General features: G+C 38.2%; 1 non-coding gene across 1 annotated transcript; it reads left to right on the top strand.

The window, feature by feature from the left end:
• Nucleotides 1–17,470: 17,470 nt before the first annotated feature.
• Nucleotides 17,471–17,552, top strand: TRNAL-CAA (transfer RNA leucine (anticodon CAA)). The gene has a single exon. It is a non-coding gene; the product is annotated as a tRNA-Leu (tRNA).
• Nucleotides 17,553–26,700: the final 9,148 nt, after the last annotated feature.

The raw sequence follows: 26,700 nt of genomic DNA, 5'->3' as shown, positions 1-26,700 counted from the left end.
TTCATGAAATTGAACAAACAGAAACACTTCCAAATAGCTTTTATGAAGCCAACATCACCTTGATACCTAAACCAGACAGAGATGCTACCAAAAAAGAAAATTACAGACCAATATCACTGATGAATGCAGATGCAAAGATCCTCAACAAAATCCTGGCAAATAGGATTCAATGCCTCGTTAAAAAGATCATCGACTACGATCAAGTAGGTTTCATCCCAGGAATGCAAGGCTGGTTTAACATCCGTAAATCTATCAACATAATACACAACATCAATAACAAGAAAAATAAAAACCACATGATCATATCAATAGATTCAGAGAAAGCATTTGATAAGTTCCAACACCTATTCTTGATCAAAACTCTCAGCAAGAGGGGAATTGAGGGAACCTTTCTCAATATAGTGAAGGCCATCTACCACAAGCCAGTGGCAAATATTATCCTCAATGGAGAAAAACTGAAAGACTTCCCTCTAAATTCTGGCACAAGACAAGGCTGTCCTCTCTCACCACTCCTATTCAACATAGCACTGGAAATACTTGCTATAGCGATTAGGCAAGAAAAGGATATCAAGGGAATCCAGATAGGAAAGGAAGTAGTCAAGCTCTCACTGTTTGCAGATGACATGATACTCTACTTAGAAAACCCTAAAGACTCTACCAATAAGCTTCTAGAAACAATAGACTCATATAGCAAGGTGGCAGGCTACAAAATTAACACACAAAAATCAATGGCCTTTCTATACACCAATAGTAATAAGGATGAAATGGACATTAAGAAAACAACCCCATTCACAATAGTGCCACAGAAACTCAAATATCTTGGAATCAACTTGATTAAATATGTGAAGGACCTATACAAAGAAAATTATAAAACTCTGCTCCAAGAAATAAGAGAGGACACACGGAAATGGAAATGCATACCCTGCTCATGGATTGGCAGGATTAACATAATCAAAATGCCAATACTACCGAAGGCATTATACAAATTTAATGCGATCCCTCTAAAGATACCCGTGACATTTTTCAAAGAAGTGGATCAGACACTTTTGAAATTCATTTGGAACAATAAACACCCTCGAATATCTAAATCAATCATTGGGAAAAAGAATATGGGAGGAATTACTTTCCCCAACTTTAAACTGTACTACAAAGCAACAGTTATCAAAACAGCATGGTATTGGAATAAGGATAGGTCCTCAGATCGGTGGAATAGGCTTGAATACTCAGAAAATGTTCCCCAGACATACAAGCACCTAATTTTTGATAAAGGAGCAGGAAATCCTAAATGGAGCAGGGAAAGCCTCTTCAACAAGTGGTGTTGGCACAATTGGATAGCCACTTGCAAAAAATTGAACTTAGACCCCCAGCTAACATCATGTAAGAAGGTAAAATCCAAATGGATTAAAGACCTCGATATCAGCCCCCAAACCATAAGATATATAGAACAGCACATAGGCAAAACACTCCAGGACATTACAGGCATCTTCAAGGAGGAAACTGCACTCTCCAAGCAAGTGAAAGCAGAGATTAACAGATGGGAATATATTAAGCTGAGAAGCTTCTGCACCTCAAAGGATATAGTGCCCAGGATACAAGAGCCCCCCACTGAGTGGGAGAAACTATTCACCCAATACCCATCAGATAAGGGGCTAATCTCCAAAATATACAAGGCACTGACAGAACTTTACAAGAAAAAAACATCTAACCCCATCAAAAAATGGGGAGAAGAAATGAACAGACACTTTGACAAAGAAGAAATACACATGGCCAAAAGACACATGAAAAAATGTTCCACATCACTAATCATCAGGGAGATGCAAACCAAAACAATGATGAGATACCACGTCACACCCCAGAGAATGGCACACATCACAAAGAATGAGAATAAACAGTGTTGGCGGGGATGTGGGGAGAAAGGAACTCTTATCCACTGCTGGTGGGAATGCCGTCTAGTTCAACCTTTATAGAAAGCGATATGGAGATTCCTCCAAAACCTGGAAATTGAGCTCCCATACGATCCAGCTATACCACTCCTAGGAATATACCCTAGGAACACAAAAATACAATACAAAAACCCCTTCTTTACACCTATATTCATTGCAGCACTATTTACCATAGCAAGACTCTGGAAACAACCAAGATGCCCTTCAACAGACGAATGGCTAAAGAAACTGTGGTACATATACACAATGGAATATTATGCAGCTGTCAGGAGAGATGAAGTCATGAAATTTTCCTGTACATGGATGTACACGGAATTTATTATGCTGAGTGAAATAAGTCAGAGAGAGAGAGAGAAAAACGCAGAATGGTCTCACTCATCTATGGGTTTTAAGAAAAATGAAAGACACCCTTGTAATAATAATTTTCAGACACAAAAGAGAAAAGAGTTGGAAGTTCCAGCTCACCTCAGGAAGCTCACCACAAAGTGTGATGAGTTTAGTTAGGGAAATAACTACATTTTGAACTGTCCTAATAATGAGAATGTATGAGGAAAATGGAGAGTCTGTCTAGAGTACAGGCGGGGGTTGGGTGGGGCGAAGGGAGACTTGGGACATTGGTGATGGGAATGTTTCACTGGTGATTGGTGGTGTTCTTTACATGACTGAATCCCAAACACAATCATGTATGTAATTAAGGTGTTTAATAAATTAAATTAAAATCAAAAAAAAAATAGCCAATTCTTGGAACCAACCTCGATGTCCAACAACAGATGAATGGATCATTAAAATGTGGTATCTATACACAATGGAATATTACATGGCAGTCAGAAATGATACAATTACAGACTTTGCAGCAACATAGATGGATCTAGAACATGTTATGTTAAACGAAGTAAGTCAGAAGACAAAGATAAACACAAAATGATACCACTATTCTGAAGCACCTAGAACATACATCTTATACACAACTAACACTCATCAATCAAATAATAGGGTTTACCAGGGTAGAAACTCTAAACACTGTAATAGTCAACATATACTCGAGAGCAGTGCCCAACATACATGAAAAAGGAACAAAGCAAACTCTTGACCGCATTATACCACAAAGAAAACAACAACATATTTCAATTGTCTGTTTTATATATACATATGTGAACACATACATTTTAATCCTACTTTTTTTTAATCTTTTTTGGGTGTGTGACTTGTTTCGGTTTTCCTTTTAGTCCGCCCCCAAATGCACCAACAATATAACGTAGCACCATTTCTCTCTGCAAAGGCACACTAAAAAAAGGGGAAATCTTACACATAAAAAAGAGCTTTTATCTATTAGAGATAGGAACTCATAGTTGTTTACAATACAGGGATAACTCCTACCTTGAAAATATGTCATATGAAATCAACTTAGACCTCAGGAGATTAGATCCCGTCCAGTCAGCCTTGAACCTTGGATCCCAGACACAGAAATGGTACAGTTCTTCACAACAACTGCAGGAAACAAACCCCATCCGGGACTACCTTAATACTACTGGAACACCAACAAGTGCCAGTACTAATATGATATCCTGAAAACGAGGAAGATGGAAACAACATGACCTAAGAACAGGTTATCCTAACTTTTACAGCCATCGATAAGTCAAAATCAGAAGTCTTGTCATCCGTTGGTAGGTCCAAAAACCAAGATCGCGATTTACAAATGACTGGCTACTAGAACCACGACCAGACTGTATATATCTTGGGACCAATAAAAAAGCCCTAGTCTAGGGTTTGAACTACAACAATCATGATCCCCAGTCCCAAAGGTCTGGCAGAGACAACTGTAACAGAATGAGGCTTCTGGAAACACAAGGAAAGGCATTATCCTAGGTGCCAAGACCAAGACCACCAACCACAGAAGATGGATTAAAATGACACTGAGGGAACGAAACTTCTAGAACCACAAAGACTGACTTCATCATAAGTCCCATCCCTGGAACTATGCAGATACTGAGATCGATAGATACAGAGGTCTGAATATATCACCTAGGATGGAACAGAAGTATTCCAAACAACACAAAAACACCACATTTTACAATAATCCTCAGAGACAAAGAAAGGAAGGCTGAAAGATCCATCTCATGACATGAAGCTCACCACAAAGAATGGTGAGTGCAGTTAGAGAAATAACTACATTGAGAAATATAATATATATTATATAAATATAATATAATGTGAATGAATGAGGGAAGTGGAAAGCCTGTCTAGAGTACAGGTGGGGGTGGGGTAGGAAGGAGGGAGATTTGGGACATTGGTGGTGGAAATGTTGCATTGGTAAGGGGGTGTTTTTTACATGACTGAAATCCAACTTCAATCATGTTCGTAATCAATATCTTTTATTTTTCTTAGAACCCATAGATGAGTGAGACTACTCTGTGCCTATCTCTCTCACTCTAACTTATTTCACTCAGCATAATAGATTCCACGTACATCATGTATAGGAAAATTTCATGACTTCATCTCTTGATGTCTGCATAATATTCCACTGTTTATATGTACCACAGTTCCTTTAGCCATTCATCTTTTGAAGGGCATCTTGGTTGTTTCCAGAGTCTGCATAGTGTAAATAGAGTGGCAATGAATACAGGTGTGAGGAAGGGATTTTTGTATTGTATTTTTGTGATACCCATGACATTCTTCAAAGAAATGGATCAAACACATTTGAAGTTTATTTGGAACAATATATACCCCAAATAGCTAAAGAAATCCTTGGGAAAAGAAAGATGGGAGGCATTACTCTCCCCAACTTTAAACTCAATAGTTATCAAAACAGCCGCCTGATATTGGAATAAACACAGACCCTCAGATCAGTGGAATAGGCTTGAATACTCAGAGAATGTTCCCCAGACATACTATCACCTTATTTTTGATTAAAAAAGCAAGAATCCTAAATAAACCAAGGAAAGACTCAACAAGTGATGTTGGCACAACTAGTTAGCAACTTGCAAAAAAGCGAACTCAGACTCCAAGTTAACATCATGTATGAAGGCAAAATCCAGGTGGATTAAAGACCTTGATATAAGACCTAAAACCATAAGGTATATAGAACAACATGTAGGTAAAACACTCTGTGACAATGAGAGTAAAGGCATTTTTAAGGAGAAAACAGCACTCTCCAGACAAGTGGAAGCAAAGATAAACATAAGGGAATATATTAAGCTCAGAAACTTCTGCACCTGAAAGGAAATATTGCCCATGATACTTGAGCCACCCACTGAGTGGGAAAAACTATTCACTCAATACCCATCAGATAAGGGGCTAATATCCAAAATATACAAGTCACTGATAGAACTTTACAAGATAAAAACATCTAAACCTATCAAAAAAATGGGGAGAAGGAGTGAACAGACACTTTGACAAAGAAGAAATACAAATGGCCAAAAGGCACATGAAAAAAATGCTCCACATCACTAATCATTGGGGAGATGCAAAGTAAAAAAAAAACTGAGGTACCATCTCACACCACAGAGATTGGCACACATCACAAAGAATGAGAACAAGCAGTGCTAGCAGGGATGTAGAGAGAAAGGAACTCTTATTCACTGCTGGTGGGAATGCCATCTAGTCCAACCTTTATGAAAAGCAATATGAAGATTCCTCCAAAAACTGGATATTGCCCTCCCATAGATCCAGCTATATATATCCAGGATATACCCTAGGAACACAAAATACAATAAAAAAATTCCTTCCTCACACCTATATTCATTGCAGTGCTATTTACAATAGCCAGACTCTGGAAACAACCAGGATGCCCTTCAACAGATGAATGGCTAAAGAAACTGTGGTATAATAGAATATTATGCAGCCATCAGGAAAGATGAAGTCATGAAATTTTTCTATAAATGGATGTACATGGAATCTATTATGCTGAGTGAAATAAAACAGAGGAAGATAGATAGATGCAAAGTAGTCTCACTAGTATATTGGTTTTAAGAAAAATAAAAGACATTTTGCAATAATTCTAAGAGACATAAGGAAGGTCTAGCTCATTTCATGAAGCTCACCACAGAGAGTGATGAGTACAGTTAGTGAAATAACTACATTGAGAACTATCATAACAATGTGAATAAATGAGGGAAGTAGGAAGTCTGTCTAGAGTACAGGCGGGGGTGGGGAGGGGAGGAGGGAGATTTAAGACATTGGTGATGGGAATGTTGCACTGATTGGGGGGGGGGTGTTCTTTACACGTCTGCAACCCAACTACAATCATATTTTTAATCAAAGTGTTTAAATAAAGATATTGGTGAAATAAAAAAAAGGAGAATCAGCTGAGAGAATCAGAATCAGCAAAGAAGCAGCAGCAGTAGCATCAGAAAAGGCAGTCAGTCACCAACGAATCCTGAAGACCATCGAAAGGGAGATAGAGGCAGAGAGAGTCAGAGAAAGAGCATAGAAGTGACTTCTTGGAAAAGGTTAGCATAGAAGCCATGTGAGGAAATGTATATGTTAGGTTCGGGCCATAAAATAAAGCTGGCTGACTCCTCAAACTTTGTCTTACTGCTTTGTAATTTTTTCTGCCAGGCCATAGGGGCTGCAGGAGCTGGGCTAAGCCGAGCTGAGAAGGACCTCACCAACACCACACCAACACTAAGACTATTTATTTTATACTAAAACAACAGCTTGCTGTTTGGAAATTGGGATCTCTTTATTTCTGCAGTTGCTCTTCTTTGGGAGAATTATCTTGGAGATCAAAGTATAATGTAGGCAGGCAGCTACTATTAATCAGGGTATGAAACCTAAAGACATCAGCAGAGAGAATCTTGCAAAGCCTGTAGATCCTGGGGAGAAAATGAATGTGAATCCAAAGTGTGACGTGCATCTTCTAGTTTAGTTTCTGCTCTTCAGTGCACTAATATGCCATGTAGATACTAGATTGGATCATCCTGATGAATGGCGCCTGCATGGAGAGGAAATTATCAGAGAGACAGTGAGGGTGTGGTATTAAAATATGAGGAAGACACAGGAGAGCTACATCCAGATGAAAAGAGAAACAAGTTTAAAGCATGTCAGAGGCTTCTTCTTCTTCTTCTTCTTCTTCTTCTTCTTCTTCTTCTTCTTCTTCTTCTTCTTCTTCTTCTTCTTCTTCTTCTTCTTCTTCTTCTTCTTCTTCTTCTTCTTCTTCTTCTTCTTCTTCTTCTTCTTCTTCTTCTTCTTCTTCTTCTTCTTTTTTACTGAGAGCTGCTTTTGGAGGGCAGAAAGTTGCTCCAAAGGGGAGTGTATGTGTGCAACTTCTTTTTTATTTTATAAATGGTGTAATTAAAATCGTGTTGCAGCTTTACAGGAGAGCACCATCATTCTCTTCTGCCAACCTTTTGACAATAACACCTGAACTCAGCACCATCAAGTCTCTATAGCTCACTGCTGAAAGACATTTTGTTTTGAATGCTATTAATTATGCCATGCTTTTCTTCCTTCATTCTTTGCTTGCTTACTTTTTTCCTTCCTTCCTGCCCTCCTTCCTTCCCTCCTTCCTTTCTCTCCCCTTCCTTCCCTTCCTCCCTTTCTTCACTCCTTCCTTCCCTACCTCCCGCCTTACTTCCCTCCCTCCTTCCTTTTTTCCTTCCCCCTTCCCTCCCTTCTTTCTATCTTCCTTCCCCCTTTCTTCCCTCCCCCATCATTCCTTCCCTCATTTCTTTCCTCCCTCCTTCCTTTCGTTTCCTTCTTTCCTTCTCTTCTTCCTTCTTTCCCTCCTTTTCTTCCTTACTTTCCTCCCTCCATTCCTCTGTCTCTCCTTTTTTAAACTCTCTTTTTTCTTTATTCTTTCATCTCCCTCACTCCATTTTCCTTTCTTTTTCCCCTTCTCCTCCCTTTCTTTCCTGACACACCTAGCATTGCTTAGAGGACCATGTGTAAATCTGAACCATTGTTGCAGCTACAACTGTTTGCTAGGCAAGTGCCTTAATCTCTGTACTATCTTCTTAACTTTCTTAAATCAGAAAACTAAACAGGAGTAACTCTGTGAGCATATCAGATTTAAACAAAAGTCAAATTAAATTTGTGGATTTAAACAATATTAAATATTATATAACAGGTTGCATGCTGTATTGATTTTTCTATTATTGCCAAAACAAATTATTATACATTCAGCAGCTGAAAAAAATCATACCAACACTCAAAGCCATGTAGTCTTGAAGTCCAGAGGCTGCCTTTTCATTCATCTAGGTGGTTGATAGAATTTAATTTTTTGTTGCAATAGATCTGACACCCCAGTTTCATTCATGGTGGTTTAGAAGTTACTTGAATTTCTTCTCTTGTGTCCTCCTTATTCTGTCCTCAGAGCTAGCAAATTTGGTTCTCTCAGGCTTCTTTACTTGTCACAGTTTTCAGGGACTCTTCATGCTACCTTGACCACCAGGTTCTGCCAAGGAATCCAGAATAACCAATTTAGTTTAAAGTTAGCTAGTCAGAAGCCTTAATTTTATTTGCATAATACTATGAATAGTATTCTGGAGGTTAGAGATTGGATTTATCTGGAGAGAAAGGCACTAGTTAGCCCACCACACTTGCTTACAAAAATATTTTAAGAACATTATACTTAATGGGTACTGGGGCCCAGAGGCTCAGAGCCCTACATGGCAGTGTTCAGAGGGCAATCCTACCAACATCTGTGGGAACACAGGAAGTACTGTGGATTAACAAATCTGGGTTACCTGTGTTCAGGACAAATGTATTAGCTTCTGTAAGCTCAAGACTGATTCTTTTTTTTTTGTGAAGTAGCACACACAATAATGTCAGTCAATATTGCTTTCATGTTAAACTCTTCCCTTTTGTTATTGTTTTTAGACTTATCTAGAAAGGAGCTAAATCCCCATTTGGCTTGTTTCAGTCCCTGACATTTTTTAGGGGACAAATAAAAACAGTGATTAGAAAACCAAAAAAGAATTGTTTGACATTTGTAACTGATTCACTTATTCTCATTCACTTATTAAATTTGTACAAAAATGCCCCCAATGGTAGGAAATTCAAATGTATATTGTGTCTTAAAAGTCAGTGATGTAGTGATTTTTAATCATTCTGTAGGTTGTAAAGATAAATAGGCTGGGGTGGGGGTGTGGGACTTGAGTAACCCAAGCACCCCTCTACCGCCTTGCTCCAGATCTCCAGGGCTTCCCCAGGCCACATGCCTGGGCAAGCCAGTGAGTTGGGCCCCTTGGTGGAGCTTGAAGGTACCCTAGGCTTTCTCCCATTATTCATTCAGCTCCTTAGGGAGGGTCTGGGTGGGGCTCTGAACTTCTGGCCTCCCGGCTTCTTGAAGGATCTCTCTCCTTCCTGGGAGCCAGAAGTCTAGCAGTATGGGGTTCAGCAGGCCTCCGCCATGTCAGAGGCCTTCTTAATCAGGCCTGGGGGGGTGCGGGACTTGGGTAACCCCAGCACCCCTCTACCACCTTGCTCCAGAACTCCAGGGCTTCCCCGGCCACATGCCTGGACAAGCCAGTGAGTTGGGCCCCTTGGTGGAGCTTGAAGGTACCCTAGGCCTTCCCCCATTATCCATTCAGCTCCTTAGGGAGGGTCTGGGTGGGAATCTGAACTTCTGGCCTCCCAGCTTCTGGTAATCTCTTTCCAGTCTATATTTTCAAAATCGAGTGGGGGTGCTAGCCTGGAGGCAATCCTCTACCAGGGAAGACCCTACAGCTGCTCTGACATCGATCTACTCAAAAGAGACTTCCCTTAACACTGAGAAGACTTAACAAGAACAAGATACATTAATAGTACTCACTATCATTGAATTATGTTTTTATGTATGCAGAATATCCATTTTCTACTCTGCCCTTTTGCACTCCCCTACAAAAGATCATCTTTCTCTTTAACTTCCTTAACCCCTCTCATCATTACTCCTCATTTACCCTTTCTAACTTAAGTAAGGTAGGGTCCTAAGTCACAGACCAAATTGGAGCCCTGGAGTTAACACCCACCCAACTATTCCAAAAGGCATAAAAAGGACACGTATATCTTTTCATCATTTTATGTGTGTTTTCTTTGACGGCTATAACCTTTGCTGAATATTTTCTTATACAGTGACGGTCCCCCCCTTTTTTTTATCTTCTCTTTGTGAACTGCTCAATATGGAATTTGGTGTGAAGAATCCCTCAGTTTAATGCTTATGTTTGAACCCAGTCATGGGTATTGTTAGACGTGTTCTTACGCCCCCATTTACTCAGATAACATCACGTGGTTTTATTTCTTGTTTGCTTAGGCACACTAAAACGGGAAAATACTACATACCAATAAGTTCTTATCTAATAGAGATGGGAACACACAAATCTTGTAGTGCAATGGGACCTTACACCCTGAACATTGACACAAAGACCTTGCACAGACCTCAGAAGAATGGGCATTCTCCATTCACCCCTGATTTAGAGACGACATCTACAAAACATCCAAGGTTGTCTATAACATCACCTGGAGGCAATCCTCTACCAGAGAAGACCCTACAGCTGCTCTGACATTGATCTACTCAAAAGAGACTTCCCTTAACACTGAGAAGACTTAAAAAGAACAATGACCTGCTTACTGGACAGGGTTTGCTGTATTTGCTTAATTGCGAGGTGAAACTAGAGGATACGCCACACCAGCCTGACTTCAATGTAGGATGTGCAGATTCCAGGATCTTTAATGCAGAAACCTGATGCCAACAATAGGACTGCGTGAAAAATAAAAATGTATTTGCATACAAACAATGACTTGGATTGAATAAACTAGTTTGCCTGTAGCCTAGAGTTGGTCTTATGCCAGGAAACTTCAGGGGTAGTGGTCTCCTTGTATTTAGACCAAGGCTATTCCTTTCTATGACCCCCATATTTTGGTGGGCCTATGCAAACAATATTTGCCACTCTAACACTGTTTTTCCTGTGCCCTTTTGACTAACCCTTAAAAAAAAACCTCTTAAAATTTTGATGTTAACTTAAACTAATATGGATGTGCATGAATATATAAAAATACTATGTCTTCAAAGTTAAGGAGTCACATAAATATCATGGCTTTAGGTTGCTTTGTGTACTGCTAAGAAATGTTATTATGTACTACAATCTGGGGACTTGTGGACAATGTAATTGTACATGGGTTCTGCCTTATTTTTCTTAATGTTTATTTTTACTGTAAGTTAAATATTTAGGTGTCAGCAAGGGGATTTCTTCTGATAACTCTGTTTATGGGTGATTGTTCTTTCACTGTAACTTTACTTTGTCCTCTTTGCATCATTGTTCTCATAATTAAAAAAAATTTAAAAAAAGATAAATAGGCTGGGAAAATAAAAATTTGAATCTGGAGGCAGAATTAGACTCTTTGGTGAACATAAATCCTAGGAACAAAAAATATACAGAGTTTGTCTTTAATAGAGGTATCACCAATCTTGGTCAGTCTGTTCCATTGCTCTGTTTCATTGCTCTCCATATTTGTAAATTCAAGTTTAAAATTGCGTTTTTTCTCTCCTATAAACCTGTGAATAGTGTCATTAATTAGTTTTATCCAGGGAAATGACACAGTAACTGTTCTCTGGCTTGGATAAAATTGATAACATGTCTCTCAGGTCTAGAGATAAAGATGTTAGCAAAATTATGATTTACAAATATAGATTCCTGTGAATTTTCTTCCAGTATTCCACAGTCATACATTCTGCGATTAGTCTCTTGCTTTGAACTGTGGGAACATACATTCAACATGTCAGACATAAAACCATACACAATTTTTGCAATAGAAAAGGACTCTGTGATCATTTTAGAGCATTCCATATTCTGAGGGCTAGATAAATGTAATTATGATAAAATTTGCTAATGACTAATACTTATGTGCAAAAGTTTATGGAGAATTATAATAGGAAACAGCACTTTAAAGTACCTTAATTAAATTAATAAAGCATAAGAATTAAAGACTAGGAATAATTGGTATGAACTCCATGGTAGAGGGCCTATAAAACCAAACATCTCTAACTTACTGGAATATAAAATGAGGGAAAACATACACTATTTTTAAAATGGGATTGGAGCTATAGTACAGCTGAGAGGGAGCTTTTCTTCCACACAGCAAACTTGATGTGTGAGTCCAAGAGCATGGCTATGAAATGCCATGCCCTGGGGCCCATGAACATAGCAAGGGTTACAGTCTGTGCTTTGCATGTGCCCAACTTGGGTTTGATTCCTGGCAGCACCTACATCCTGAGCATTGTCCAGGTGGCTCTGGAGAACCCTGGGAACTCTGGGAAAAGCCTGGTAGTTCCTCACACTTCAGGACACAGCAACAGAGCATCCTGGGGTCCTACCACTGAACTACCAAATGTTATCAAGATTGACTACTGGGTCTCCCCAAAATTTTTTGAAAGACCACATATTAATTTTGTGAAAATGTGAAAGCATCATAGTATATGTATGGTGGGGGAGAAAGAGAGAGAGACTTCCAGTCATCACAATAACAATGAGAGGAAAGTGAAGAAGGTGTATATAGAAAGTAAATTGCACTATAAAATAAGAGTTCGACATGATTTCTGTTTTTTCAATTCATTACGTTTCATTCAATGTAAAAAGTGTTATTATAAAAGTTCAAATGTAATGCAACTACAAGAAACTTCTAGAAACAATTTTTTTTTTCTGGCACCAAAAGTTGATGAGTGTTTCTGTCCAACATAAAGTAATTATACTGTCAAACAGTCTTTTGTTTGACTAACTTTGTCTTCATCTTGTAAAATGATTGATTCTCTTTAGGCATATTTCCAGTAAAACTCCTATGCCTTGGATAAAAATTATGTAATAATTATAAAACTTGCCAGAATGCTTGCCTTATAGAAATTTGTTTAGGCAATGACTAAAAATAGGATGTACTGTTTATTTAGTTACATTAAAATTTTAAACTATAAATGATGCAATTAATTTTTTGTTTTGTTTTTGGGGCCACACTTGGTGGTGCTCAGGAATCCTCCTGTTCTCTGGGAATTAGTTCTAACAGGCTAAGGGGGGGTCATAGAGGGTGCCATGGTCAGCCACATGCAAGGCAAGTATTTTATTTACTGTATTATATTTCCTGTCCTGATGCAATGAACATTAAATGAGAATTCCAAAGTAATTGAAAATATAGAGTTAATGACTTTTGGGGAATGATCTCAATAGAATTTAAGGTTTCAAGAAATATTTTAGGTTCCAAGTTTATCTTTTGAAAATCTACTTTAATAAACTCATAACTATTCCCTGGTAGTGTTTCTGTTTAATTTAGCATCATAGTATTTTTATTTTATTTTTTAATTTACTCTTAACCATGGTAATTAGAGTTTACAATTTTTTTTATTTAACTTTCATCACAGCCCTGTGATGACTAAGCAAAGCAACATTGCAAAATGTTGAGATTAAAGAGTTTCAGAAGCACCAAAGCCATCAGACTGGATGAGAACTGATGACTTAAAGGAGAGATTTAGCCCAGAGAAGGAATTTGTGGTCACTTGAGGAAGGTCATAGAAGGAATCACAACAGTGGCTATCACAACAGTTCATAGCAAACTTCCAAAGATAAAATTTCTGAAATAGTGCAGAGCACTGGCTCTCAGAATTCGGTTCCCCGAAACAAACGTTAACTGGGTGGATGTTAGAAACAAAGCCCAGGGCCCGGAGAGATAACACAGCTGCATTTGCCTTGCAAGCAGCCGATCCAGGACCAAAGGTGGTTGGTTTGAATCCCGGTGTCCCATATGGTCCCCCGTGCGTGCCAGGAGCTATTTCTGAGCAGATAGTCAGGAGTAACCCCTGAGCACCGCCGGGTGTGGCCCAAAAACCAAAAAAAAAAAAAAAAAAAAAAAAGAAACAAAGCCCAGACCTCCCAACCCTAACCCACAGAAGCCAAAATTCAAAGAAGGGGCCCACTCATCTTTGGTGTGGGTTATCTTGAAGGACTCCAAAACAAAGTTAGAGAACATGGTTTATATGTTGAATGCTACCTAGGATGTGAGTAAAATATGATCATGTGTGTCTATTAGATAAAAACTATGGGCAATTGTTATGTAAGGGACACAAGCATACCCATGAGTCCTTCTGGTGTATTTATAAGGGGTGATGTAAAAGCAATATGGCAGGAGTATGCAAGAAAATTTTATTTCTAGTCCTCAAATTGTGATGACTAGAACACAGAAAGAGCTGCTTTAGAGGGACCTCTTACTCTAGACTGCATATATTTCTAGGACTCTAAAGACAGTTTCATATAGTAACAAAAACTTTGTGGTCACAGATGTAATCTGATAAGACAATAATTTAAGTCCAAAGAAGTCACATATTGGTGTCATTAGTAGGTTTTGGAGCAATATCCCGTGTTCTTTGAGTGAACTTAACCCTGATTCTTTCCTAAAAAAAAAAAAAGTCAAACAGATAAAAAAAGTCACTTAAGTAACCCAAAAGACAGTAGTTGTGTCATTAGTATGTGATCATGAAACCAAGCAATTAGAAATAAAAATTTGACTTTTCCAGAAGGAAGTAAAAAGGTATGTTATTTCAAAATGATGTGGGGCCAGAATTTGATATTTTAGTATGGGGGGGAAATAGGCCATACTTGTGTGCTGAAGAGAATGATCTAGTGGGGAGAAGATGTTAGTATGAAGAGTGGAGAGGGGAGAGTGAAATTAGCTAAGATGTGTGAGAAGATGGATAGCAATGGCAGCTGGAGAATGCAGACTGGTGATTATTGTGAAGGTGAAAGAAGAGAAGCAAGAGGGGTCTGGATACTGTAGATTTCAGTCCTACCCAAGAACTTGATAATCCTGTGGTTTGCTCTTTTTTCCTTCTAAGGATCAGTGGAAGTATAATTCAAGTAGTTACTGGTACTTTCTAGACTATGATGTGGACAGTTTCCTGTCTATGAGAAGTCAGAGGCATAAACAGGTATTAATCAACTTCACAGAGGACTTTGCTCATCTGCCCAATGAAGACACACAATTGAAAGCCTTCCCTCTTGACATTTTCTTCCTTCTCTTTTCTCCTATTTACATACAGAAGATGAATTAGAGGAAAAATGACAGACTGTAGTGGTAAGGAAATAATAAATGATTATTGAAGACTAATTTTGGAGAATATTCTAGAGGTATGCTAAGCCTCATTGGAGGTTATATAGCATAGTTGGAAATAACCTAACCACAGAGTGAATATAAAAGTAAAAAAAAGTGCACATGGCTAGATTACTTCTTTAGTGGAAGCAAATAAAATTCTGGGAATGTATACTTTATCTTTAAAGAAAGTAATTCTTTTACTTTCCCCAATAAATTGTAGGCCTCCATAATGTAATATTAAGGAAAATGCATCTTAAGTGCTGTTTTATAGTGCCTTGTGTGTGCTGTGGCTTGTTTTTATAGTGATTTATTGAATGTGATAAGTGAAAATAAGCCGTAACACAGCCTGACAGAACCATCTTACTAACAATTATAAATCATGTGTAGCCACTTGGAACATAAAACACTATATCTGAGTGAAATACAACTGTACAAGCCATTACCCTTTCTCATTATGTAATATTTATAGAAAAGTAACAGCACCTCAAGCATGAGATAAAGTCTTCATCCTCCATTATTTTACATTTCAGTGCTCTAAATGCTGAAACACAAATTAAAGTGCAGAGTTCTTTGATGTTTAAATCAAGCTCTCTGTAAAAGTTCAATGACCTAAGGAATGAACAATGAAGATTAATAGTCTGCGATAGTTCGAAATAGTTACTTTCTCTCAGATAAAGAGTTAACTATTTCCACAGTGTTTGCCACAATAGTTAAGAAGAAGAATCTAAAAAAGAAGAAGAAGAAGAAGAAGAAGAAGAAGAAGAAGAAGAAGAAGAAGAAGAAGAAGAAGAAGAAGAATCTTCCTCTCCTAAGAATTTGATAATCATAGAACCATGCTGGCTGATCTGCCATAAATTTAATGCTGACTATTTTCAATGGATTCTCAAAGTTACTTGACAATCTTATTATTCATTGCAAGGTGATAAATTATTCTAATCCCTATAACTAGAGTTCTTAATTTCTCATCTTCTCTATTCTTTTCACCTAATTTCTCTACACACACTAGATCTTTGGGTACATTTGACCTTTGACTTTTTGCTTATTAAAGACATTACAAAATTAAGCTGGTGGTCCAATTTTATTTATTTTTCTATCTTTTAGAAATTCTTTTTTTTACAGGGAAGAAATAATCTGTTTAACTCATGAATTCATATAGCACTATATTTCACTGAAAGGTAACAATCTATGTTCAAGGTCGATTTTTGTAGGTAAAATTTTCTATCATTAAGTTATGTTAAATAATATTGAATCCTCTAGATTGACGTTGTATATTGGATCATTAAAAAATAAGAGGACCTCAGTTTAACCCATGGGGCACAGTGGTAGGGCATCTGCCGAGCAAGTGGCCAACCAGAGAGGGACCCGGTTCAATTCCCAGCATCACATATGGTCCTGCAGCCTGTCAGGGGCGATTCTGAGTGCAGAGCCAGGAGTAACCCCTGAGCGCCGCTGGATGTGGCCCAAAAACTAATCAATTAATCAATAAATAAAGTTTGGAAAAAAGTTAAGAAAAAGAGGATCTCAGTTACCCCAGATTTCCTAGGGAATGAAACATTTTATTTTGTAATCTATGTAAATATATGATTGGAAAATTCTACCTCAAAGAAACTTGGAGAAAGTGTTGTTGTTTTAATGGCTATTGGATTACATATGTAGATAATCTTAGAGCTCTCTGCATACCATCAGTTAGCTGAGATATTCCAGACTTCCTTAAGCACCAACTATGTATGAATCAGCTTCTCATAAACATTGTGATTACTTACAAATAAAATGGAGACCTGGCTTCATCCATGAATTACTGTTTTTTTTTAAAGATGTGAATAAAAAGTAAATTTAAGCAGAGCTACAGGATGCAACAAGTTCTCCTTAGAGAAAATAACATGTTAAAGATAGCTTGGTGAGAGGGTAAGGCAAATGTGAGATCTGTGTAGCTAGAGGCACAAACCCATATGGATGTGTAGACACAGTTCTGGATGGACAACCTCAAGTGTATTACTGAGTCAGATCAGGCTTAGCACCTTTTTGGTGGTTGTTTTATTTCTGGGAACCATCCAAGCAATACTTATGATGCTTCATGATTTTCAGTATACTGAACCTACTGATTCTAGAACTGCTCATAACCTATGGTGGTGAGGATTACCCTTGTAGGTGCTCAGACCTTATGGTGTCAAGGATCAAACTGGTGTAGGCAGCAATGCAATGGCTCCTTAACCATTTTGTTGTTTCTCTAGCCCCTGGGCCAAGCTTTTTAAAGTGGGTGGAGGGTAGCTTCCATACCTGGGATTGTGTCTGTCTTTGATTCATTATTTCAATTAGCATCAGCCCTCAAATTCCATCCATACTGTCACAGAAGACAGGATAATAATGTTACTAAATATAGACATGTTATATTCTTTATCCTTTCATCTCTCAGTATACAATCAATTGCTTTCCTATCTCAGGCATTGTAAATAAAGTTACAGTGAATAAGAAGTCAGGAGGCTGTGATGGCTGAGTGGTTAAGGTGTTGGGCTCAAAATCCAATGGGGACTCCCCACACAGTTTCAAATCCTGCTCACAGTATAAATTGGTGTTTTCCCGCTGTGATAATCCAGTTTCAAAAAAAAGAAAGAAGGCAGAAATTTTTTTAATAATTTTTATTTTGACCAAAGTGAATAATAAATCTTTATTTAATATTTAATATTTAAGGTACATAGAGACAATAAATCAGGGCTATTCCCACCACCAGTGTTGTTCTCCTTCGACTTCTTTTCCCAGGATGTGTCCGATATCACCCTCCTTTATCCCCTGGAGTGCTATTGAAACTGTTCCCTTCTGTGTATAGCTTGTTATAGATAGGGTATTGATTCTGTTGTTGTTGACTTTATGTTTAGTGTTTAAGTCTGATCAGTTTTTCTTTCCACTCAATGCTCATGAGGCTGTTTGGTCCTGGTACTATTCATTTTTATTTCCCCCTCAATTTATGAGGCAGAACAAGATGATTCAAGTTGGTAGAAGACAGAAAAAAAGACATAAAAAAGAAGAAAAACATAACAAAAACCAACAAACAACAATGAAAAAATTAAAAAGAAAAGGCAGTAACCACCAAATAAAAGCACCCAGCAACAAAAATAAATCACCAAATAATAACCACAAGAGTAAAAAAGAAAGAAAAAATTAATTAATTAATTAATTAAAAGGAAAATAAAAAGGAGTGCTGATGTGGCAAGGATTTGTGCTTCCTTATTTTTCTTTTTGGCATAAGCACAGTAAGTATTGGGGAAATAAGTAAGGGAGGGAATTACCTTGGCCTAAGAGATTCAGGGTTTCTCTGCCCTTGAAGCATACTGCCATGGGAACAACTACTGGCTCCGTACATGCTCTTTATCACACCCAAGGTCTTTTTATGGTGCCAGGAAACTTTCCACTCAGTTGTGAATGATAACATCAGGCCTCTGTAGCTAGAGATCTTGGTATTTGCACAGGTCATAGGACAAAGTCTAGGATAGAGTCTTTCTTTACAGTTCTAGAAGTTCTGTTCCATCATTGTTGTTGTAATCAGTCTTCTATAATAAGTGGTCTTGGATTTTGCTCAGATCCTAGGTCGAAGCCTAAGATAGAGTCTTTCATTATGGTTCCAGAAGTTCTGCTCAGTCTCACTTGTCAGAATCAGACCTCTGGAATTAGAGATCTTGACTTTTGTACAAATCCTAGGCAGAAGCCTAGGCTAGGGTCTTTCTTATTGGTCCCAGGATAAGTTCTGCCTAGTCCTGGTTTTTTAATTAATTTATTTAAAGAAAATATATCACATAGTTGTCATAACTGATATAATACACTTGTTTCAGGATGACAGAAGCAAAGTTAGTAGAAAAATAAAAATAGAAAATAGCAAGCAATTATTTGTGAAAATGTTTGTAACTCCAGTAAAGCCATTATAACACTAGAAGAGGGTTTAGTATGACTCCCCTTTTTTAAAGTTAGGAGATACAAGAATACACTAAAAAAGATATGAGTGTGTAATGTGTGTGTGTGTGGCAGTTGTTGTTTGCAGAGGCACAGCAAAATATGGGAGAAATAGAAAGGAAAAACCTTTGGCCTATGAGCATGGACACCTTACACATGAAGCACTCTGGCATAAGACCAACTCCTGGGGCTGGAGCCATGGCACAAGTGGTAAGACATCTGCCTTTCCTGCACTAGCCAAGGACAGACCACAGTTCTATTCCCCAGAATTCCATATGGTCCCCCAAGCCATTTCTGAGCGATTTCTGAGCACATAGCCAGGAGTAACCCCTGAGCATCACCAGGTATGACCCCAAAACCAAAAAAAAAAAAAAGACAGACTTCAGGCCTCCAGGCTCTAGGCATACTATGTTTTTCAACCCAATAATCATTGTCGATGGTCCCAATAAGAGCTCTTTACCATGATGGTTGTTGCTGTCAGATTTCTGTAGTTATAGGTCCTAGTTTCTGTACAGATCCTATGTAGAAGTTCGGTGACATATAGTGTCTCACCAGTCCTAAGAAGCAGACTGTTGCTGTTACCAAGTCATCAGGTTGTCATAAGGACCCTCTTCAGTGTAAGTCAGTGCCATTCAGTAGTAGGGCCTTCCTTAGTAGCTTTTTTAATTCCTTGTCATGGTGCAGAAAACTGATTGTTTCCACAGATGGTATCCATGGGTCAGTGGTAAATGGTCAATGTCTTACCTACTGACTGATAAACCAAGTCACTGTGCCAAGTTTACAGTGTCCTACTGCAGTATAAAATTTGTGTGTTCCCATCACTATTAAATAATAACTTGTTTGCATAAGTAAGTTTTGCCCCATTTTAATGTGCCTGCTCAGAGAGGACCAATGCCACAAGGTATTATTGATGCAGGTGGGAGTCGAAATAACAAGTCAAAGTAACAAGCCCAACAATCACCTTAATCAGTTTCTGACATGAGCTCTAAACAGAGAATTATCTACTAGTTCCATGTAGAATATAAGCCCTGGAAGGGGCAGGATGGAGGTGGATGATGGAGCGGCCTCCTCCAGCTCAGGCCATGCGTCTGCAATCCTCTCCAGCCAGCGGGTCTGAGGGTTCAGAGTGGCAACAAGGAAATCATTCATTGCAGTCAGATTTCATGAAACATCAGCTTTATTCAAGGCCTTAGCCACCACATGTGTGGCCTATCATAGCCTTCCAAGCCATCTCCATTATTGGCCCTGTCATCCCAACATGTTTCAGACAGCTCCATTCTGCCACCTCTCCTTGATCAATCTCTCCCAATCTCCCCTCCAAAATTTCTCTCCATCCCTCGGGTGATTTTCTTCATACCTCTCAAAGACCCCTTCCAGAAACAAGCAGGTCTTACCCTAAGAAGGTGGAGGATTGGGTAACATTCTATTTTGGAGGGGATCTCAAGTTGTTTATTTACACGGGGAGGTTTTCAGCCTAAAACATTTTGTTTTGGTTTGTAACTTAAGCTCCCATCTATAAATAATTGACCATACTTGGTACATCAATTTCAGACCTCCTATGGACTTCTGCCTGAACTAAGAACTTGGATTAAGTTCAGATACCTATTGATCGTCATTACAGTTGCCCCCCCACTCAGCAGGGGGTGTGCCCCTCCTCCAAAGTAGGGGCCTAATTTACTGCCCCCAAATATAGACTTTCTGGTCAACCTGGATATGAATGGAAAATGTGCTTCATCCTGCCTGCTACACAGCCTTTCTAGCATCTCTTCAAAGGATCTCTGTCTACAGATTATAATTGGGCTTTCTGATTGCCCGGGGAGCTCATCATATCTATTACAGATGGGCATTAGTGGTGTAGTGACCACATATACTCATGTACATACAATGCAGACACAGAATCCATGGGTTACATTTACAAAGCTGACCCAAGTGATATGGGATAAAACACTTAAAAAGGGAAAAAGAAAAAAAAGAATATATAAAGTTGGCAAGTCTGATGTAAAGATTTTCCACTTGTTAGGTCAATCATGATTGGTGATGTTGAACTTTACTGGATAAAGGCTTCATGTATTAGGTTGTGTATAAATAATTCTAGAGAACGTGATATGTATTGAGCACTGTATAGGGAGTATACACAGTGGAATATTATACAGCTGGTCCTGAGCATCCCATTTCCTTTCCCAGAAGCCATCCAAAATTATGTGCATTATGGTATCATAATACAATAAACCACCTATAATTTAACTACATAAACTATAACTTCCTACAGTTTTTTATACACTAGGACCCTCGTGTTTTGGAAGGACTGATGTGAGGGAAGGAAAGCTGTTTGGGAAGGCTGCTTGGACAGTGTACCTTTCGCCCACAAAACCTTGGGACCCATTTGTCTGGCCCCCAGGAGCTGGAGTGAAGAAACTGCTCCATTGCCCCGTTGAAGGCCTTTGGTCTGGGGCCTAGTTGTCCTCCCGCCCCTCGCCCAGGACAAGGCTTTCCTGTTCCCAAGTAAAAGAATTTCAGGTTATGGTGCTGGGAATTGAAAGCCAGAAGACAGGAATTTCTTTAGCATGGTACAATTGTTTCTTTTTATTACATATGTATCAGTGCTATATCTATGGTAGTTCTAGTGTTCACTTTTTATTTATTTATTTTACTGTTTATTCATACTCCACAAATGAGTGAGAAAATCTGGTATTTGTCTAGTGTTAATTTTTAAAAGAGTTTCTAAACTATTTTCAGTAGTGTCCGTGCAAATTGAGGATCCTAATAAATAGTGAACTTGAGTTCTTGTTTCTCCGTAATTTTGTCAGAACATGTTCTCTCTCTCTCTCTCTCTCTCTCTCTCTCTCTCTCTCTCTCTCTCTCTCTCTCTCTCTCTCTGGATAAAGATGTTCCAAGAAAGCAATAACCTGAATAAAGGAAAGACAATTACACTTAGATTAGATTATGGTGGGGTTTGGAGGCTACACTCAGCAGTACTCAGATTTTTTTTTCTGCTCTGTGCTTGGGGTGCTAGCAATGCCTGGGAGATGTTATGGAAAACACCTTTATTCCTGGAATATTTTTCTGGACTGAACAAAAATAAACCAAGCTAAAATTGATGGAAATTAACAAAGAAGAATGTGGTATAAAGACAAATGAGTAATTCCATCAAGGTCTGATAATTGTAAATGTTTATTCAGTCAGCCGCAGGTCACCTAAGTATATAAAACAAATATTTAATAGAACTACATGGAAAAAATTCACGTAATACTTTGAAAATTTCATACTCCACACTTGACCATGATTGTCAGATCATCCAGATAGAGAAATAACAAGGAAAGGTGACTGTGTTTGATTTTACTTCCATTTGTCTCCAAATATTTTTTTCATCTCTGATCTATTGGCTGTTCAGTAGTATATTGTCTAATATCTGTATATGTATTGGTTTTCCAGTTCCCTTCTCCTAACTGATTTCTAGATTCTTGACCTATATGATTGGAAAAGATGTTTAATATGATTGATCTTCTTGAAAATGGTGATACTTTTCTTTGTGGTCTCATATAAGATCTATGCTGAAGAATCTTTCAGGAGGTTTTTTGTTTGAGGTTTTAATTTGGGGCCATGACCAACAATAACAGAGATTACTTCTGGTTCTCTATTCAGAAAACTCTCCTGGTGGTGCTCAGGAGACCAGATAAGATGCCAGGGATCAAACCAGGGTGGGCTGCTGAGTGCAAGGCAAGAACTTTACCTGCTGTACTATCACTCTGGCCCCAAATAATCTTCCCTTGATATTCTTAGAAAGAACATTCTAGATTTATTTGTTAGATTAATTAGATCAGCTGTGCGGGTTGCGTTGATGTTCATTCATGTCATGATGTGGGCTTGTCTTTAAGATGTGTCATGGTCTGGGTCTTACTCTGGGTAGTACTCTGGTAACTGAGTTTGACTGAGCTTAAGGCAAGGGTTTTTTCTTGTCTGGTTCTCTGAAAGGGAAGGGCCTCTCACTTTGCTCTGTGTCTGGTTGTAGCTGGAGACAATTGATTTATTTGCCAGATACCCTGTCCAAGTAGGGCATAAATTGGATTGAGAAGTTGGGTGGAAGCCAGGCTGGATTTCCTGTCTCAGGAATCCTGCAGGTTTGTTAGCTGGGCTGGGAACTGGGTGGGGCTATAATCTGGCCTCAGTGGCTAGAAGGTACTCTGATATTGTCCAGTTGACATAGTCAGAAAGTCAGGGTTGCTGACTTGATTTCTGCCCCAAAATGGGGCTCTCAGTCAACAACCTTCCTGAATGAGAGGTTGGAATCTGGGCTCTTGCAACAAACTAGCTTCTCTATGGCTGGGTAGATCTGGCCTGCTGAAATTAACCCAGCAATGAAATGATTCAGTGGATGAGCCAATGTTACAACTGCCATTAATTAATGCATTTTGCCTGTTTTGAGCTATGCCTGGCCATGTTCAGAGCTTATTCTCAAATCAACTCGGGAATTATTCTTGACAGTGCTCAGAGAACCATCTTGAATGCTAAGGATTGAACCTAGATTGGCTATGTGCACTCTGCTCACAATGCTTCTGCCCTAATGATTTTTTCAAAACAAGTCTTTTCAAATTATAAAATTAAGAATCTCCTATAGCATTAGTAAAATCTTTATATTAGGAGATAGAGAAAATTAGAAGGTAGAAAGTCAACATGTTATGCTTCTGTATGTTAGAACCTTCAGTTCCATTCTGGAAGATCTACAGATTTTCAGCTATATTTATCTATTAATGTATTTTTGCCATTCTTCAGAAATAGGATATAATAAAAAACAATATTATATAATTGTTTTGAACATTAAGAAAAATTAGAGACATTTTGTCACTTTTTTTTTTATTTTCTTGAATGACCCATGGAAGCACCCTGAAGATCACATAGGGTTCTGCTCAGAGTCTTCAGCATTTTACCTTTTACTACCTGCTTTTGTCCTGCCTGAAGGGGTTTCTGCCAAGTTCAGAACAGGGGCCAATGCACCAATATTTCAATGACGGCAATGCACACTCAGTCCAACTGAAGGAGGCCATGGTGATTATCCACCAGAGGGTCAAATAACTCACTGTCATTGTGGTTTTCTCTGGTCCTCAGGATGCTGTCCTAGCACCAGTTGCAAAATAAATCCCCACATTGTGAAATCACTTCACATGTGTATTTCCATCCCCAGGCAGATGAGCCTGATGTAGGTAGCTGCTAAGGATTAATAAGCGAAGCCAGTCAGGAGAGAGGCATAGATTTATTCTGTGCCTTATGGTCTCTCTGACTGACCCAACAAAGCCAAATGCTCTTTCTTGAATGTCCCAGAACAACATCCACCAGTGAGGGCAATGTAGAGTGATCCAGGTGGGATTTTACATTACAAAGGGCTATGTTTAAAGAAAAGAGAAAGATGGGGCAATGCCTTTATTTTGGATTAATAGCTGGGTGTCATCTTACAATCAATTTAATGACTGCATAATTGTACGCAAAACTATGTTAAATGTTGATTCTTTGCAGTTTAATGATGCTGCTATCTAAATATTCATATGGTACATTTTTCACTGTCGCAAACACCTCCACAAATATTTGTTGACTTTTATCTTGAAGCATAAGACTTCCAATGAGGCCAAGATTCGTTATTCTAATTTTATTCTGTTTTCTTTTTTGATAAATGATCATATGACAGAGTCTGCTTTACTGGAATTGGAGCTTCATGGTAATTCTTCCTAGTGATGGGAAAGCAACAACCTGCACAGCTGCTGGGCTTCGTCTTCCAGAATGTTAACATTAAATTAGCATTAACAAACACTTCCTGGATAGTCATGTTTACTATTTGAAATAAAATCAAATTCAGTGGATTGTCAGCAGAAGACAATATTTCATGACTAATTGCACTGGGTAGTCAGACCAAAATTAATGCCACTAATAATACTCAGCTTCTCTGTGTGTATGCATGGACACACATATACATGTTCAGACTTTAGTTGTGCTCTTCTGGTAGATGTTGAAATAATAACTTTCTTGAATATAAAATTGTTCTATAATTTTATTGGACTTTTCTCCCCCAACTGAATTAATTTCCAACCTTACTTTTCCTAACAAAATTACTTCCTTCTTCCTCTACAATCAATAACTTGCTCCCCAGTCCTAGCTGCCCCTTTTACTTTGGGTCATTGGGTTTCTGTGATGTTCACATAACTGGTAGAGTCACCCTAAGCAATAGAGAAAGTGGCAATTTATTGTGCTCTAGCACCACAGATTGAAACAGTGGTTATTCAGTAAAAACATTCTTTACAGGCTTTCTTTACTACTTATTTTGCTTTCTAGCTCTGCCTTTTTGCTTTTTCATATTATATCTCCAAATTAACCTTGTGCACTCCTTTACCATATGCTGACATTCAATAAAACTGAGACTGATAAACAGTGACATATAAAAATGTAAGATGGGCTGAAGATAGTTTGGCAGGTAAAACACTTGCCTTGTGGCCAACCAGGATTCAATCCCCAGCATACTATATAGTTCCCTCCCACCCCACAAGCAATGACAGCATAATTCCTGAGTGCAGAGCCAGGAATAACCTCTGAGCATCATTTATGTCCCAAAAGCTAAAAAATAAGTAGGAGTATACATAACCTGTACTTGTCATTCTAAGGATTGGAACTTCTTTCAAGGTGAAAAAGAGAAAATGAGACAGACATAAGATAGGGACCCAACTATAAAAGATACGCCATTCATCTCTAGTTTTAGAATGTTGCAACCTTAATGTTTGCATTAAAAATTGTTCTTATAGCTCATTTTACAAAGTCCTTATTATGATGGTCTTATGAAACTTATAACCAAGTTTTAACATTGTTATTAAGCAAATATCTAAGTAAAGATATTCCTCAAGGCCCTTGTCTTATGATGCTTTAAAAGGGCAGTCATAACTTTAAATAAATGTGTATGCTTTGTTTACAGACATGTATTAATTTCACTAGAAAATAAAATAAGTATTTTTAATTTATGGGTAACTTTGAAACTCAATGGAAATTTCTCAGAACCCATGAATAAAAGGTATGTATGTGTCGTGATTTTTATCACTGCATTTAATGCCTTATTAAATTAAAATATATGAATGTAACAAAATTCTTCCCAAACTAGAAATTTTACATATTCATTATCTTTATAAAAACAAAATATTAGTGGTAATTTTTTGTTTTATTAAAGAATCAAAATATAGGAATTTGGTCATTAATCTTTAGGATTTGACAATTGATTACCAAGAAAATTTTTATAGCTTAATAATTTTTTGATTATTAGGTCACACCCAGCTGTGCTCAGGCTTCTGGCCTAAGCTCAGAAATCGCTCCTGGCAGGCTAGGGGGATCATATGGGATGCCGGGATTTGAACCTCCGTCCTTCTGCATGCAAGGCAAACACCTTACCTCTATGCTATCTCTCCGGCCCCCAGCTTAATAATTTTAATATCACTGTTACATTAAGTATTTCTGTAGAAACAACATAAGCAATATGTAAAAGTCTACAAAAAAGGATTTTAAAAGCAGTTTACATGGGATGACCAATTTCCAAAGAGTTAACCAAACTCCCTTTCAAATGTAGATAATGAAATTTTTCATTGTCAGTGAAATTCAGCTTTTAGTAACTTTTTACAAAAGTGAAATATAAAAATAATTCAAAGTGGTGGATGAAGAAGATGAGATACTGGGGCCAGAGAGACAGTCAAGCTGTTAGGGCTGCATCCCATATGGTTCCCCCAAGCCCCTCCAGAGTGATAGC

This window comes from Suncus etruscus, chromosome 14, assembly GCF_024139225.1.
Source record: "Suncus etruscus isolate mSunEtr1 chromosome 14, mSunEtr1.pri.cur, whole genome shotgun sequence".
In the NCBI taxonomy this organism is placed as follows: domain Eukaryota; kingdom Metazoa; phylum Chordata; class Mammalia; order Eulipotyphla; family Soricidae; genus Suncus; species Suncus etruscus.
The sequence above is the reverse complement of the archived record's forward strand: the minus strand, read 5'-3'. Positions and strand labels throughout refer to the sequence as shown.